At 38.3% G+C, this 13,466-nt stretch overlaps 1 protein-coding gene across 4 annotated transcripts in view; it reads right to left on the minus strand.

The window, feature by feature from the left end:
* The window catches only part of DCC (DCC netrin 1 receptor), a 1,087,181-nt gene that overhangs the window by 679,358 nt on the left and 394,357 nt on the right, over positions 1 to 13,466 (minus strand). The gene's annotated exons all lie outside the window — the stretch shown is intronic.

Genomic DNA, 13,466 nt, shown 5'->3' on the forward strand with positions numbered 1-13,466 from the left:
GAGACTGTTTCAAAGCAGGATGCGACAAACCAACCTGTGTTACCAAAGCTCCCACAATAAAACCAAACACCGGATTCTAGAGAGAGTATCAATCATTACTTCCCAAGCCTTAAAAATGCATTGCATTTGAAGGAGCCTGTTGAACTAAACAGAGATCCTTTGAAAAGAATCTCTCTAAAGTGCACCCTCATTTATAAAGGTCCTTTTGTTTAGGAAGCACCTTTGTGCTTAGTTCTGGAAATGCATTAACTGAAGAGGTCTTTTACCTCCCTTACTTCTACTCAATTGTATTTTACCTTGACTGTCCCTTTTCATCACTGAGAAATTATTTTCTTAAAAAAAAGAAAACCACACATTGTTTCTCAGTGCTGAAATTTTTCCTTGTATATTCAATCAGTAATGAAAAAAGTCATTCTCTCCAACTATGTGACTCTTTAAAGAACAGAGTAACATAAGCTTTCTACTCTTTTCACATATAAATAGATGGGCACAACATCAGTCTCAAATTGATGAGGATTTTGTAAAAAATGAGTATCTTTTCATGACACTCCTTCCATCCAACCTGCTACAAAGTGAACTCCTTGAAAGGAGGTGCCCCCTCGGTGTGGTGATTATGATGCTTACATAAAACAGGTATTCAATAAATATTGACTATAAAATTCAATTCTCTACAACGACTTGCATTCACCCAGAACAGATCGCACAGTTTGGTGGAGCCCAACCTTTCTATCACCTAGGACTTTTTCCCTTGCATTCCTCTCTATAGATTATGTATTTTGAAAGATATTGTCTAACAAACAACCTGCATTAACAATTTTTTTTAACAAGAAGTGAATTTCATTACCTTCCAAACTGTAAAGTCCAAAAGAATGTCAAGATGAACAAGTGAAAAGGAAGAGAACTGAGCCAGGTTTGGGGATTCTTTATCTACCTACCTACCTTATCTACCTACCTCATCAATCTACTAAATCCTATGTAAAAAAACAAAAAACAAAAAACAAAAAACAAAACAAAACAAAACAAAAAAACAAACAACAAAAACCCAGATAAAACAGATACAAAATAAAATTTATGATTCTATATAAAGTATCAGCTGTAATAAACATGACACACTAGGAATAAATCTACAGAAAGAGATGAATATCATCTATGATAAAACAGACAAAAATGAAAAAAAAGAAAGAAATCATATTCAAGACTGGAAAGCCCAGGACTATAAAGACATAAACTGTAGAGATGATCCCTCCCAAAAACATTTACAAATTGGTACAGTCTAATCAAAATCTCAACTCCTGTCTTGAGGGAAACTTTCAAAGTCAACTAAAATTTCATGCAAATGCAAAAGGCCAACGAAAGCCAAAATACACTTGAATAAAGGGCAAAATAGGAGGATATGCTTACAAAGTCCAGGCATTATTTTAGTGCTATAGTAGTCAAAGTGCCATGCTGATGCAAGGATACATATATAGAAAACACTGACAAAGAATACAGAGCCCAGAAACAGCCTATTTTAACCGAACCTCAATATTTAACAGGATGCTATATGGCACTGCTGAGCAGTGAGAAAAAGGATAATCCTGTCAATAGAGGCATGAGGACAACTGATAACAGGAAAAAGGGAAGGGATAAGATATCAACAAAATTAAAACTCTACCTCCCACCATATCCAACAGTCAGGCCTAGTCAATGTCTAAGTGCAGAAAGTAAAATTATAGAATTTTTAGAAGACAATAAAGCAGTATCTTGACAGTCTTGGGGTGGGGTAAGATTGTTTAAGCAAGATAGGAAAAAGTAACTCGGGAAGAAAGGAAGGAAGGAAGGAAGGAAGGAAGGAAGGAAGGAAGGAAGGAAGGAAGGAAGAAGGGAAATTTTTTTTAAAAAAGAAGAAACAAAAAAGGTAAAACTAGGCCATTGCTCAAACTGTGCCTCTTGATATTGCCACAAGTCTGCCAATTTTGTTACCAGTGTGTCACATGGCGAGTAGACACATTGAAAGGAAGTTCTACAAAAATTGGACATGGAAAATTTATGTCTACTGGGCCCAGTGTAAAAATTATGTTTGCATATAAGATGTCTTTATTTTTATTTCTTTTATATTAATTCCTTTCATTGTATTTTACCAAAATAGTAGCTGATACCTAGGGGAAAAAATGATGATCTGCAGAGTTCGAGAAGTAGTGAAATAGTAATGAAATTAATTTAAAATTCACTTAAAAAAGAATTCTATTCATGAATCCATAATTCATTAAAAGACACTTTCAAACCACAGAATGCAAGAAAATGTTATGGGTTCTTTCATTATTTCTTTGATGCATTAAAAGAATGTTTAAAACACCAAAGAAAAGGGGTTCCTGGGTGGCTCAGTTGATTAAGCATTTAACTCTTGATTTTGGCTCAGGTCAAGATCTCAGAGTCAGAGCACCAAGCACCACGTCTGGTTCCCTGCTCAGCAGGAGTCTGCTTGAGATTCTTTCTCTTCCTCTGCCCCTTTCCCTCAATAAATAAGTAAATCTTAAAAAAAAAAAAAAAAAAGAAAGAAAGGGGCTTAATATTAAATGCAATAGTTGCATCCCATAGTAAACTTTTAAAAACTTTCCTTGTAGCTTCTTTCACATCTCTATAGGATGTGTCTGTTATTTGCTCTGTCAACTTTAGACATTATTTATTGGCTTCTCACAACGATAGCTGAGGATTTATGCCACCACTCCCCTTCTAGGGGATCACTATTGAAGTTATCCATATTGGGTACCACTGAACCATCCAAGTAATATAATACCTATAACTCTATTTCTTCTTCTTTCAGTGATAATATTTCCTGACTTCATAGTTTGTAACAAGAGAATATTATTGCATCTATCCATTGTTTTTAGTTTTTTTGTTTATTATCACTCTTCCTTTTTGTCGTCTACTGTGTGCCAGATACTTTTTTTTACCTTTTCAGGATAGATGTAAATAATGTCTTGTCCATTGTCTACAGTTTGTTTCAAAAAGGTCAAAATTAATAAACATTGTTTACATTTTCAAAATTTTATAAATATTGCTTACTGATGGGCCTGGTGATGCACAATAATGACTTCCTTTTGCTCTTATTTTTAAATCTTCCTAGGCATTTATATTTCTTTCTTAAAAAAAAAGAATTGCATTAATAATATCCTCATATTCTACTTCAAACATTCCATCAAATCTGCCAAGTCCCTTCTGATGTAGTGTGGCTTTAGTGATTTGTCACCTGCACAGGTATCCTTCTGGGGTGTCACTTCATTGTTTTCTCTTAGTTTGCATCTGCTGCTACTTGTAGTGGGTTAATTTTACCCACCACCCACCCAACAAAAAACATATATCCACAACCTAATACCTAAAACCTTCTTTAAAAAGGGGGGGTTAGGGGAAGTCCAGGTGGCTCAATGGTTTGGCGCCGCCTTCAGCCCAGGGCCTGATCCTGGAGACCCGAGATTCAAGTCCCACATAATGCTCCCTGCATGGAGCCTGCTTCTCCCTCTGCCTGTGTCTCTGCCTCTCTCATGAATAAATAAAATATAATATTTAAAAAAGGGGGATTAGGGTGAGAGAGCATCTTTATAGACGTAATTAAGAATATTGAGATGAGAGGATCATCCTTGGATTATCCATGTGGTCCCAATTCCAATTCCAGCCGTCCTTATAAAAGAGAGGTAGAGAGGGTTTTGAGACACACATACAAAGAAGACCTCAAGTAAGGAGGAGGCAATGTGACCACGGATGGATTCAGAGCCGATTGATACAGACACAAGCCAAGCCACACTTGGAGACAACATAAGCAGAAAGCAGCAAACAGCAGATGTTCCCTAGAGCCTCCAGAGGGAAGAAGACCCTGCAGATACCTTAACTGCAAACTTCTGGCCTCCATAATTATAAGAGAATAAATGTCTGTTGACATAAGCCACCTAGTTTATGGTATTTTGTCACAGCAGCCTCAGAAAACACAGGGCCAGGGCTGTGGGTTAGTGAGGTTAGTGAGGCAGATACCTTAGGTACAAAATTTAATGGGGTACTGGAAACCTCAATTTGAAGATAAAATGATGTTTTAAATGCATTTTTAAAAATTAAATGATGCAGAAAACCCATGATGAAAAAACTATCAACATTTTAAAAACATGAGAATCCGAGCCTGAACTTGTAGGACACGTTTCGGGATTCATCTCACCCAGCCCCATTGTTGGTCAACTGCTCTCTAGTTCTCGACTCCCTTGGTTAGGACAAGCAACTTCCTAGGAGATGTATGAGATGTATCATTTCTGAGCCCTTGGGTATCTAACAATGACTTTATTTTATCCTTACCTGTGATCAACAGTCTGGATGTTGAAGATTCCTAAGTTGAAAAAACAATTTTCCCAAATAAAAAAGAAGTTTTGCTTTAGTGTCTTCTTGCTTCCAGTTTACTGAGTCAGATGGTGACTTGTCGGCGGGGCGGGGGGGGGGGGGGGGGTCCTGTGGGTGTTTCTTTCTCTCTGAAAACCTATCTATCCTCCACTTTGTCATAATGGTAACTGATTCAGCATAAGCCTTTTTCTTTCATCTAACTCAACACGTGACAGGCCTTTTTTATTAGAAGACGTACCAGGGAAACTACTTAATATATTTTTAAATGTGTTCCCCCTCCTTTTTATCTTTTCTCTCTTCTGGTATTCCTATTAACCAGATAGAAGAAATCTTGACCCCATCCTCTTATCTTTGCTTCCTCCGAGCTTTCTTTTTAAGAGAACAAGTCTTAGAGATCCCATCTCTTCCACCTTCCTTTTTATTGATTTTTTGAGAATTTCTATTAAATATATATTTGTTTAATTTTTTAAGAGATTGTTTTTCTTCTCTGATTGTTTCGTTTTTGGAGTTATTGGTTTAGGAATACATGGTTTTCTTACGTTTCTCTAGGATCACTCATCAGAAGTTATTTAAAAACTCAGTTTCCCTGTACTACCATGAAATTACTTGATTTTTAAAATTTATTTATCTTTGCCTTTCTTTATCGTTTTGTAAGAATTCTGGTGATCTTTTGCTGTGAATTTATAGTTAAGTGTGAACCAAAAGAAGTATCTACCTGGGTCTCTGCAGGTGGGAGAGACTGTCAGAGTCAAAATACTTTCCTGTGCATGACCGAGGAGCTCCCTATTGTGCTGGGAAACTCTTGATGCCAAAATGCGGAGTTCTTTGCTGTTCTAGATCTCCCTGGACAGTCTACTCATATTTTTCAGAGACTATCCTTCCTATTTGACTTGTTTAGTAGAGACTATTTGTTAGGTATTCTGAACAAATGAGTAGGGCAGAAAACAGCTGTAGAGATAATCAACTGGATATTTTGTTAATCTCTCCTCCCCATCTCCATCCCCCTCCCCCCCTTCTCTCCTCCCTTGAGGTTCTCAAGATTTTCCCAGGCAGGTCAACACCATCCTTAGCTGTAATCCGCCCAGGACACTCTCCTCCAGTGGTTAAAAACTGTGCATCAGAATCACTTGGAGGGATTGTTACACTATAGATCACCAGGCAACACCCCAGAGCCTCAGGCAATAGTTCTGGGGTAGAGCTCGTTAATTAGCATTTCTAACCAGCTCCCCTGAGATGCTTATGCAGCTGATCAGGGACCACTCTGAACCACTGCTCGCAACTCACCTAGCTTGCCTGAACATTACAAACATCCAGGGCTCTCATTCCAGAACTGTTCTCCAGGTCCCACCTCACTTTGATAATTTCCCCTCCTGCATCTGACTTTTGCTGTCTACAGATTGTTGCAATCTGTTGTATACATCTGTCCCACCTTTTTTCTATTAGTTTGGGGTCGTACCTTCCAATGCTTACAAACTTTTTCTCAGTGCCTCAAGTGTTTTGGGAAGAGAAATAAACTTAGTTGGTAAATAAGTCATCTTCAAATGGAGCTCAGTTAAAGGTATAAAATATAAAAATGACCCTTTCTCTTTGGCTACCAACTTAATGGGCACTCGGATCACAAAGTTGATACAATGTGTTCATCAGTTAAGAGGAAAAATCATCAATATTTGGCATTGAAAGGCCAACATCCTAGTTTCAGATTTTAACTGAAAGCTTAACCCTTAATACAAAAGTCGTAAATTTCTGAGGTCTAATAATTTAAATCCAAGTTCTTGCACTGAAATTATTTCCTTTTATAGAGTTCTTTCCCGTTGCTACCTTTCTTTCCAGAAGCTTCCAGAGGAGGTGGTAGGGATGGTACGTACCCCTACTGAAAGTATGAAATGTTTGCATATCATGAGTTGTCCATACAGTCACTCCACCTTCGAGGAATTACGCCCAAAGCACTCTGAATACAAGGCAACTGAACAATTCACAAAGTTCACTTGCTTGGTAATGAAAATAGTTGCATATACCTGGTTATGTATTAAAGCAGGAAACCTTCAGGAGAAGAAAGAGAGATGTGTACTGTACTATTAGAGTACAGATGTGTACTGTACTATTAGAGGCAAGAAATTAGGGATGCAATGTTAACTCATTCCTTGGGGAGTTTCTGCTTTGACTAAGTCTTTATCATGAACAAACAAACAACCCCTTCCCTCCAAATAAAATAAAATAAGGTCACTGTGATGGATCATAAGCTCTCCTGGACTGAAACCTCCTTGAAGGGAGGGCGTTATCTAAACTGAGCTCTTATCTCCTCAAATACAGTCAACTCTGAGACTGACACTAGAAACCCGCCACTACCCTTTGCATGATAGCTTCTTATCAGGCCCTCCCACAGTAGTTCCTCTGATGAAGTATCTTAGGCAGTAACTATCAGCCAAAGGGGAAGGAATGAAAGCAGAATAAATTTTCAACTCTAAACTTATTAAACCTCTAGCACAAATCATCACGTCACTTCTGCCAAAAACCATGGCAATCCACAGAGAGGCATTTAATCAGGGTCTCTGTCAAAAATAAATTGCCGGAGCCCCACAATACATACTCACAAACCTCTTGCTATCATTCTCCTGATATTCATGGTTTACTGACTGTTTTTAATCATGTTACAATTGGATATTCTTAAAAGAATAGGTATTAACATGAAAGTGTTCAGCATGAATTGACAAAATTACAATCTACCTAAATATTTGCCATTACGACACCATTTAATAAAGGAGCTATGGTAATTAGTAGCTTCTGATAATCAAAAAATATTCAACGATAATAAGTAAAAAGAAGGCACCATAGAATAAATAACTACATTATAAAATAAAAGAGTGAGGTATCAGAGTAACAAGGCATGATGCTATTTTTCATAAAATTGAAACAATATACATGTTAAACCTTGGTATACATCAGAATCACTCCAGTAGCTAATAAAGAAAACAGCTTCATTGAACAAGCACAAGGCCTGGACCTAGTATTTTTACCAAGTTCCTTCAAAAGCACTGCATTTCGGACCTAATTAAAACGTGGGAGAGGTAAAGAAGGAAGGGAGAGAGAGAGACAGGGAGAGAGAGATCAACGTTACTGAAGGCTTTTGATATTAAAGAAATTTCAACCTCCTAATTTATGTATTTTTTAAGATTTTATTTATTTATTCATGAGAGACACACACAGAGAGAGAGAGAGAGGCAGAGACACAGGCAGAGGGAGAAACAGGCTCCATGCAGGGAGCCCGATGTGAGACCTCGATCCTGGGACCCCAGGATCAGGCCCTGAGCCCAAGGCAGATGTTCAATCACTGAGTCACCGAGGTGTCTCCCAACCTCTCATTTTAAATAGATACAATACCATGGAGGAAACATCTCAGAGATCTCTCTGATATGATGTCTCTATCTATACCCTCATAGTCATGAGAGTATATTGTTCCAAAATGTCTTTGGGCCCTGGATACTGGCCCCCTAATGCTCCTATGTAGAGGAAGTTTCCAGCCTCTCTGTCCACCCTTGGAGTACAGGGTAGAAAAGAGATGCTACTCCCAACATCGGAAAGAAGCCGAGTGGCTATCGAAGGGCCAATGTGCTAGAGAAACCAGCAATTCCAGTTAACAAGGGGCTTGGGCATATTTCTTTTTAATTTGAATGGTTTTCAAAATTGAACAGAAGTAAAAAGTAATTACCAATCTATCCATTTAGTTTACATATTGAATTCACTTTTTTGTGAACAACAATTTTTCTTTACTGATAAAAGAATATGGTCTCCGTCTCATGCCTGCTTCCAGATTTGTGTGTGAGGTCTATTGCTCATGCCGATGTTGGGTCACCCAGGGCTCACCTCTTCCCAGACAATACTGAATAAAAGGCCTGCTGAGGCTCAGTCACTTTTGTGTCTGAATCTTGATTTCAGCTCAGGTCATGATCTTAGGGTCCTGGGATCCAGTGTCCAGCTTTGTGCTGGGCATGGAGCCTGCCTGGGTTTCTCCCTCTTCCTCTGCCCCTTCCCTCACTTGCATGCACACACTTTCTCTAAAATAAATAAATAAATAAATAAATAAATAAATAAATAAATAATTTAAAGGCCTACTGAGACTTGAAACTGGGAAACATCTGAAAACTGCTTTCTGAAAGAGAAAGCAGTTATTACATAAGAATAGAAAAAATTAAAAAACAAATTTTTCTCTGTGAAATCCTGATGGGAGGGGAGGCCAAGAACACTCCCTGGCCTATCCTTCCTGGCATGTTAGGGACCATCTAAAGGAACCAAAACAACCTAGGGACTATGGGGCCTTGAGAGATGTGGAAAGAAGATGACCTTTGAATACTTTAATGCTCTCCATTTATGATCATTAACAGATATTTGACTACTGCACGAAGACTTTGATCTTTTCTGAACTTAAGATCCTGTGACTCTCCAAATCCCCACTCTCTGTGTCATTTCTATATACTGGTAACTAAAATCTTTGACTCATGACTTGATAACTTGACACTCAGGTAAAAAGAGAAGTCCTGGGATCCAGGAACCAGGGACTTAACCATCAGCTCCCCTGCCTTGCAGTTCCTACCCTGTGGTGATGATTCGTATTTGGTTACTGCCCACAGCCCTGGTTGGACACTAAGACACTGCTGTTGTGCCCACTGTGAATACATCAGGGAAGATGACAGACATGGTTAGTGGGGTAGGTAGGTGCTAAAGCAATAATAATAAAATTATAACCAGTAATCATTCAGAAGGACATTTGAGGCATGGTGGTCTGACAGCAGTTAGGAGTGGACTCTAGGAAAAACAATGGACATTCCAGAAAAAGTGACATCAAAACAGAACTCCAAAGAATGAACAGGAATGAGCTTAACCAAGAGGAAATGAAAAAAAAAAAAAAAGGGTCTTCAAGAGATTACTCCATATGCCAATGTGGGAGGAAATATCTTACTAGGGGAACTGAAAAAGATTATAAGGACTAGAGCATGGCACAGAAACTAGTGAGAATGAAGTTGGCCATGGAGGAAGGAGAGGAAGAAGGGGGTAAAGGATGGAAGGAAGAAGCCATATCATGTGGAGCTTTTGGGTCATTATGGAGTTTAGATTTGATCCTAGAATCATGGGAAATGATTTAACAACTTCAAGTTGTTAAAAAATTGTATACTTTTAAAAGACAATTTTATCCTCTGTATATAAAATAGATTGCCATCTAATTAATAGACAATTGTAGGAGAAGCAGTCGAGGGATGAGGGTGGCTTCTGTTTAGTTAGAGCCAGTAGACATAGAAAGAAATAATCAGTTGTAATCAGTTGTGCGTGGCTGGCTCAGCTGATTAAGCATCTGGCTTTGGCTCAGGTCATGATCTCAGGGTCCTGGGATCGAGCCCCATGTCAGGCTCCCTGCTCAGCTGGGAGTCTGCTCCTCCCTCTCCCTCTGCTGGCTGCTCCCCCTGCTTGTGCATGTTCTCCCTCTTTCTTTCTCTCTCTCTGTCAAGTAAATAAATAAAATCTAAAGAAGAAGAAGAAGAAGAAGAAGAAGAAGAAGAAGAAGAAGAAGAAGAAGAAGAAGAAGAAGAAGAAGAAGAAGAAGAAGAAGAAAAACTAAACAGTCAGTTAATTAATCTTTGGCATAGGCTCAGAAGCAAAATTATGGAGAGTCTTTTCAACAAATGGTGCTGGAACAACTGGACAGCTACATTAAAAAAATAAGGAATCTACAGACACCTTATACCCTTTATAAAAAATTAGAATAGTTCGTATACCTAAATATCAAACAAGAAATCATAAAACTCCTAAAAGATAACATAAGAAAATATACAAATGAGCTTGGATCTGGTGGTGACTTTTTAGAGATGACACCAGAAGTATGATCCATGAGAGAGAGAGAGAGAGAGAGAGAGAGAGAGAGAGAGAGAGAAAGGATGAACTGAATGTCATTAAATTTAAAAACTTCTGCTCTTTGAAAGCCACCACCAGGAGAACATGGAGACAGAATATAGACTGAGAGAAAATATTTGCAGAAGACATAGCTGATAAAGCACAGTTATCCCAAGCAGAAAAGAACTCTTAAAACCCAACAATATGGAAATGAACAACTCAAAAAATGAGCAAAAGAGCTGAACAGACACCTCGCCAAAGAAGATGTGCAGATGGCAAATAGGTACATGAAAAGATGCTCCACATCCTCTGTCATCAGGAAAATGCAAATTAAAACAATAAGATACCACTGCATGCCTGTAAGTGTGCCCAAACCCAGACCACGGATGACACCCAATGCTAGCGAGGATGTGGAGAAACAGGAACCCTCCTTCACCGTTGGTGGGATTGCAAAACGGTACAGCTACTTTAGAAGACATTTTGGCAGTTCCTTGTAAAACTACACTTACCTTTACCATACAATCTAGCAATCCCATTCCTTGGCATTTACCTGAAAGAACTGCAACACCTATCCATATAAAACCTGCATATGAATGTTTATAGCAGCTTTATTCATATTTGCTAAAAATGTAGAAGCAATCAAGTTGTCCTTTGGTAGGTGAAGGGACAAACGTCCATATCCGGACAATGGAATATCATTCAGCACTAAAAAGAAATGAGCTATTTAGCACTGAAAAGACAGGGAGGTATATTAAATGGATATTAGTAAGTAAAAGAAGCCCATCTGAAAAAGTAGCCTACTATATGATTCCAGCCATATGACATTCCGAAGAAAGCAAAATTAAGAAGATAGTAAAAAAGATCAGTGGTTGCCAGTGGTTATACGTTTTACTATATATTTGTCAAAACCCATAGAATATACACCACCAAGCGTGAACCGTAAAGTAAACTATGGACTTTGAGTGATATTGATGTGTCAGTGTGGCCTCATCAGTTGTAATAAATGCACCACTGCAATGTGGAATGTTAGTGAGGGAGAGGCTGTTTATGTGTGGGGAGACGGGATATATGGGAACTCTCTGTATCTTCTATCCAATTTTGCTGTGAACATAACAGTACTCAAAAAAAGTAAGTCTGTTTGAAGGGAAAAAAAATGTTTCTTAGAAAAGCTAGACATGGCTTGCTGTTTGATAAGAAAGTTTTAGGTAGATGAGAGAGAGAAAAATGAGATTGCCCAGGTTTTTTTTTGTCTTGGACAACTCATTGGGTGGGGTGTCACTCACTACAGTGGGACTTACAGGAAGAGGGAAGAAAGGATAATGAGGCAAGAGAAATTGAAAAGGAAACCAGATTCCTGGCTTAAACTAATTCAAGTCCTTTAGTCCTTGCCCCCTCCACAGTTGTTTTGTTTTGTTTTATTTGGAGTCTAGCCTGTATCTCCTAATAGGTTTCATTAGAAAATGTCAACCAGTTATGGGTTAGGCATAGCTTGATTATGGTACAAAAATGCAAACAAAAACAAATGTCCTTGTGTACATTAAGAAAAAGCATGATGGCTTAGAGGAAAGAATGTGGGTTTTAGGTCTAAAAAGACCTAAAAAAGTTTCAAACCTGCTTTGCCTATTCATTAGCTGTGGGGTAAGCTATTTAAACTGTGCCTCAAAAAATAAAATAAAATAAAATAAAAAATAAAAAATAAAAAATAAAAATAAATAAATAAATAAAAATTTTAAAAAATAATAAATAAACTGTGCCTCAGTCTCCTAAGGGATATGGCATGCAGGATGGTTGGGAGGACATAAATTATGTTGCTGCTTTTTAGGTGTCACGTAATGGATCCTCACACCATAAAAGCAAGTGTTGGGATTACCCACTGGGTGCTTCTCACATTTTAACATGAATTCGGCAGCTGTATAAAAATACAATTAGGTAGGAGTGAAAGCATGTCGAATACATACTCGGAGGTGGTGATTTCCAGAATTCTCCTGAAACAATCTAAGACTGGAGACTTGATACAACACCTTTCATTGAAAAGAGTCTACCCTCTTCCAGAAGGGAGCTTACAGTTTGCTCTTTGTATGTAAGCCATACAGGTAGTAGGTCCTTAGGACATTTCAAAGACCCATTCCAACTGGTAACATGCAGATTTCTCTTCTTTTCCTCCATTGCTCTTTCCTTTCCCCATAGTAGTTCTTTCAAAGATTTAACGGTAGCTATTCCGAAGTATACAAAGGGTGGGTATGTTGTTAAATAAATAATACGCACTGAGTACCTACTGAGTGCTAAATATGATAGAGGAGAAAACGAACAAAAAAACACAACCACCAAGAAGAGTTAACAACAAAGCAAGGAGATTTGAAAAAAAAAAAAAAAATGAAGTAAAGCTTTAGGGAAAAGGTCTTATGCCATCCACAAAATAATACAAATGTGGGAATAAACAGATGGGAACTAAGAATTTTCCAATCAATTGGGGTTTCCCCTGCAGAGTTCTGGCACAAGATACCTCCCGGGGAGCACAGTTGAGTCTGAACTGTTGAGGGCAGCGTAGTAGAGCCCTTTCTGCTTTCCCTAAGACAGGCAGGGTGACCGGTATGACTGGGAGTCTCCATAATGAAAATCGGCAGGCTTGACCTATGTTGACCACATTTGTAGTTTCTTCCCCCCCATTGGTGACCTGCCACATGTAAGCTTTCTTTCTGCCTCTAATTTCTGAGGCTCAGCAGCCGAGCAAAAAAGTATGAAAAGGTTACTCGTTATAAACTGAAAAATGGATAAACTCATAATTTCTCAAACATGTGAAACACATGTCCCCCAGGTAAGACCTTGCACTCCAAATGTCAGGCCAGAGTGAATTCTTAAAGCTGAGTTATAAAGCTCTGAAAATGGAGTTTATAATGAAAATGTTGACAGGCTCTTGGAGTCACTGTAGTATAGAAAATTTAATATGTCACCTTGTTTTACAAGATTTTACTGGCATAGAAGAAAATTAAAACATTTAACATCTCTCACTTCACCAAATTGCTTCCCTCCTCCAAACTGCGGTGCCATTTGTAGTGCTATTTCATTTATAAACATCCTTTTCATTGTCACGGGCCTAGCCTGGGCGTGCTCAGCTCTATACTCCCACATTTCCTTCCCAAAGCACTGACATGCTTATCAGGGCAGCATTACCTTATAATGGCATCCACATTTTCTGAAGGTACGTTAAGTTGTAAGAGTGCTGGTGG

The sequence above is a fragment of the Canis lupus genome, chromosome 1 (assembly GCF_011100685.1).
Source record: "Canis lupus familiaris isolate Mischka breed German Shepherd chromosome 1, alternate assembly UU_Cfam_GSD_1.0, whole genome shotgun sequence".
Classification (NCBI taxonomy): domain Eukaryota; kingdom Metazoa; phylum Chordata; class Mammalia; order Carnivora; family Canidae; genus Canis; species Canis lupus.